At 39.2% G+C, this 5,373-nt stretch overlaps 1 protein-coding gene across 1 annotated transcript in view; it reads right to left on the reverse strand.

The window, feature by feature from the left end:
• Positions 1 to 5,373, reverse strand: part of LOC107548731 (membrane-associated guanylate kinase, WW and PDZ domain-containing protein 1-like) — a 30,508-nt gene that overhangs the window by 21,840 nt on the left and 3,295 nt on the right. The window lies entirely within an intron of this gene.

The following is a 5,373-nucleotide window of genomic DNA, read 5'->3' on the forward strand; positions in this document are numbered from 1 at the left end:
TTTTTTTACAGCATAAAACAACTGCAGTGGAATCTGGACCTAACCAAAATACCAATACCAAAAACCTTGACGACTCCAGACCCGGACAGCCTCATAAAGGTGATCCGCAGGACGCTCGTTTCAGCAGCGCAGTGTTTTACATCTATGTCAGGAAAAGGGCCATTTACATCCAAATGTAATTTAAACTCTGCGGACCCGGATACGGGTCCAAAATCGTGTTAAAAATGTTTATGCTTCATTTACATAGCCTTCCTTATATGGTATCAGCCCATATATGGGTTCATTTGAAAGCTTGGAGTGTCTTCTTTACAAAGAATACCATTCCTTTTGGTTTTTATATTCATAAAGCAGTAAAATTAAGCTTAGAAATGTATTCGTCCCACACACGAATTTCCGCCTAACCATTGCGAATAATTTTTACGAAGAATGTGTATTTTTTTCTGATAGAATGAATCATCTTTGATAGAATCGCGATGTAAAATTTGGTCACCTCTGAGCGAATTTACATTTATACTCGTAGCACTGCTTCAGTCAGCCGCAAACAGCCACAAATATCTATATATTCTTATATTATCTTTTAGATTAGGATCTCTTCTTTCAAACAAGACCATTTTCACATTTCTGCGTGCTTCCATCGGTGAGATATATAGCGTTTTGTCCAGGTTCAGAAATAGACGCTCATCTGGAAACAGGCGCTCTTCATATCCAAAGCGCGCACAACCAGCGTGTCTGAAGTTATACAGATCTGTGGTCGCTTGTGGACTGCAATTGGTCAGATTACAGTCTCTGAACTCAGTGGCCATTTCAGAGCCGTGAAATTGGACACCTCTGCATCACTAGCGGGGGAGAGGGGGGTCTTGCATCCGGGACTGTGCCTGTGGGGGTTTTCTTGTCTCTGTAGTTTTTTTGAATGTGTTGAAGGCGAGATTCCCTCATGGAATGGATACTGCACACGCGGCTCGGATTACATTACAAGTTATATATGGTGAAGAACATTCCGCGGTGCCGTGGAGAGGAATGAATGCGCGTCTGGTAAGGCTATATGAGTGTGTTTTTGAGCGTGTTTTATATTAGAATAGTTGTTTGGAAACTTGGTAGCACAGCTAGCAATCTGATACACTGTTTACTGACCGAAAAGTACAGTACATTATGCATTTCAGTGAATATACAGTAAATATACATGGATTGTTACAGTGCGGTGTGGATGAATTAATATGTGTTTGTTTGACGCTCTGAATGTTACAGCTAGATGCCGGATAGCAAATTAGCTCCGCTCTGGACCACGGATGATACAGTGTTGTCATGGAGAGATGCTCAGGCTACAGGAGTGAGTCAGCTGATGAGGTGAGAGGATGCTCTGAAGCAGTATCCCAATACAAAATGCACATAAATGGAATGATATAAAGCTGGAGGATATGGATTCTATTTTAGATTGCGATCGACCAGATATATTTTATAATGTAGACAGTCTTGTGCATCCTGAAATAATTACACATTGTAGAATACACAATATGTGAAATTTGGTCCAATTGGCTTGTGCCATTTTGTATATTACTACTTAGAAAAACATAAAAATGAAACATAATACAATTAATAATCAATTAAAGTGCTTATGGCACAGAATAATATAGGGTTGTGGGGTTAATGTGTTTTATAAAGCCTGTTTTTGCAAAGAAAACTCACAATGACACATTTAGATGCAAAATTAGACAATTTGACTCGCTTCAGATATAATGTAGTAACTCCTGTTTAGAAGCTGTTATTTGAAAGATTCTTTTTTCTGGTACTTTTTGGCATCTAGTGGCATCAAACTAAGTAAACTGCAGAGAGTTGAGCCTAATAGAACCTGAATTACAGAATTTCAAATAAACAATTTGTTTTAAAACTCCAAAAGCGCCTATGTTTTTTTTGTTTATTGTAATATTTGAAAAATATATAATGTTATTTATAAAGAATTACACTCATATTTTGTAGTTCAAAGGGTTTTCTTTACAATTAAACCATTTTTTTTAAATTTCCTCCATTGTATGTGTGTAGGGTAAACATTTGAATTTGAGTATGAAAACTTTAGGCGAAAATACCAAAAACGCCCCAGAGAATAAGTGGTTTTAATGCACACAGAATAAAATCTAGAAATAGATTTCAGAATATAAACTACTTAATCGGCCATTTTCAGTAAGATTTAACGTTACTAAATATGTTTGTGTGCCTGCTTTTGTGCGTTTAACTTGAATCTTGTCCAACAGACATCGGTTTTAAAGTAGTGGGTAATTCACTCGTTGATTTGCTTAAAGTCTACTTTGTGATCCTGTTAGCAAACATGTTTATAGCGCATTTTATTAGACATGTTTATTGTTACTGCAGCAAAAATAGACAGTGCAGCATTTACAAGTAATTTGCGTGCAACGTATCTGGTTGCCATGGCAACCTCAGGGCTTGCTGCTGCTCTATGCAATCATAGTAAAACTACTGAAATGGTAGACGGAGTGTGAATTTGTACATTTACTACAGAAATGCTAAATGTATTTAAAAGTTTGACTGACCAAATCGACTGGCTTGGTTTGGCCCCCCAAGCTCAAAACTTCAAGATACGCCTATGGTGGCAAATGTTCACTATCCATTGACAAAGTGATGGCAGATTGTGGAACAGATACATTTCTATTAATGAGGCACTGCTGTCACTGCTTAATGAGCACCTGACGACAAAACTCTGGAACTGCAGATTAATCAGCCTGATCGATATATTGTTCTGATTGTGGATGAGTGATTGAGAGATACTAGGTTTGACCTAGAAAGAAAGAATAATATGTGAAGAGAGAAAGAAAAGGAAAGAAAATGGAATTTGGTGCAAGTGAGGGGATCGAATGAGAAATGAACAACCAGGCCTAAAAATAGACAGTTCATGGAGAGAATGGATAGAGAAGAGCAACACAATCCCACAGTCGATACGTTGAGTGTGTGCCTACAATTCAAGCACACAACACTCTTTCAGCCACTATCACACACACACACACACACACACACACACACACACACACGAGGGGATCGAATGAGAAATGAACAACCAGGCCTAAAAATAGACAGTTCATGGAGAGAATGGATAGAGAAGAGCAACACAATCCCACAGAGTCGATACGTTGAGTGTGTGCCTACAATTCAAGCACACAACACTCTTTCAGCCACTATCACACACACACATACACACACGGCAAAGAGTTTGCTGCAAAGCCAATTCTTGTCCTGATCTTATAAAGTATTCACATTTCTTATGAGATACTTATAATCTCATTCACCTGACATGATAATGTTTATTAAATGCTAATAACAACTAGATTATTACACTCCCAGATAAAAACATGAGCAGAGCTTTTTCATGCTAATGCCGCTTCTTCTACATTGCTCGAGTGTTGTGGGCGGCTGTCAGTACATTGCTGTGCGGTTGCTATGGTGTGGTGTTGTTTATAGTGCAGTGCTATTGGGGTACAGGGATGTATGGGGTGGATTCAGGGCATAATTACATGCACAACAGCGGCAAAGTGAAAAGCTAAGCAAGCATAAACAATCATGAAGCATGGCCATTATTTGACATATCAAGTTTCAATGCAATATGCAGTAGCCTTGCCAAGATATTGCAGAATACACTATGCTGCACCTTTACTTCAGCTTTATATTATATGATAACAGTTTGAGACATCAGAAAGTCTTTGTAACTTCTTGCCAGCATGCCCCAATGACGATCTGTGTATATAGACTGGACAAACATCTAACACCGGTTCCTAACCAGACGTGATGTGACAAGATTCCAGTGACAAGCAATTTGTCTGTCCAGACCACACGCAACACGGCTATGCGACGTGACAGAATCAATCAAATATCACATCCAATCAGAAGCTCGTGTGGGCGGAGCTTCTCTGTAAGCGCACTGCACTCAATAAGTTAATCTAATTCATGAATATTAAACCTTTTTAGCAGTATTAAAGGTACTGAGTGATTGACTCCATCTTAATGAATTCACTTGTTGGTTTGCATTGAGTTCACAGCTTTAACGTACATGTTTGCTTTATTTTCAAGATCTAAGGTAAACTACTGTTGCTTTCAGTATGGCTATAAAGGTCACGTAAAATTATATTTAAACTCACATTAGCCACTTTTAACACTACATAAAGCACATAATCAATACCTGAGATTATTACTGTCATAGTTCGTATGTTGTAACTTGGAAAAGATACCGTTATCGTATGTCGTGTTGTGCATGGTCTAACAATGGGTTGAATGGTCAAGGAAGAGTTAAAAAAGTGTTTGACATCAAATGGCATACAGACTAAACAGCCAACTGTGAAAAGGGATCTAAGGAATAGAAGCAAGATGGCCAATGAATTTACCAACAGGGGACCCACCGCCTGCACATTTTGAGTGTCTCCCTCATTTAACAGCCCTGATTCAGATCATCAGCTCGTTAGGAGAGACTCGAACTCAACTGAGTGTGTCAGATAAGAGAGACAGACAGAATGAGCAAAGCACTGGGTCTCCAAGAACCACTGGACTAAGTGGTTCTTTAATACTGTGATTACCAATCATTTGGGTGGTTTTCCAAAGAACAGCACCCACCAATACCACAACTTACATCTTAAATGCATTGTTTGAAGTTACTGTGTTGTACATTTTTCTAAACAGGCATTCATTTTCAAGTGCGAAAGGTTTGTTACTTCAAGTGTACAGACCTACAATGTCCATTTACACATATCAGCTCAACAGATGAGACACAAAGACGAAACTGAAAGTGCTACAATTTGATTGCAACAGACTTTGTCTATACTGATGTGCTGAGGTGAGAAATGAAAGGGAAGTTGTCTTACCAGCACTTTGGGGCTTCTCTTGGGCTGCAGGACTCCTGTGAGACAGCGGCAGAGAGAAAGAGAAATCATCACCCTCATATCACACACTCACACTCACACTCACACACACACGGATCCTCATATCAGAGCAGAGCCTCCGTCTGAGCGCTGGAGTGCATGTGTGTGTGTGTGTGTTCATGCATCAGCTGCTGCTGAGGATCCTGCTCCACCCACCCATGAGAGTGTGTGTGTGTGCGTCTATGATTCACACACGCGCGCGCACACACACACACACACACACATCATCTCAGACCTACAATGTCCATTTACACTGATAATCCAGTGAGACTCATGCCACACACATCTTCTACATGCTGTGAATGAATATAGTGTAAAAAAATATTTTCACATAAGAATCATTATGTCTCCGTTTAATTAGCATTCATGAAATTCACGTGGTTTAAAAAGCATACATGTATTTGAATTAGTTGTGCTTTTCTACCCCGAGAGTTTTAAAGGCAAGCATGTCATAGAATTT

The sequence above is a fragment of the Sinocyclocheilus grahami genome, unplaced genomic scaffold (assembly GCF_001515645.1).
Source record: "Sinocyclocheilus grahami isolate Dianchi unplaced genomic scaffold, SAMN03320097.WGS_v1.1 scaffold354.1, whole genome shotgun sequence".
Taxonomy (NCBI): domain Eukaryota; kingdom Metazoa; phylum Chordata; class Actinopteri; order Cypriniformes; family Cyprinidae; genus Sinocyclocheilus; species Sinocyclocheilus grahami.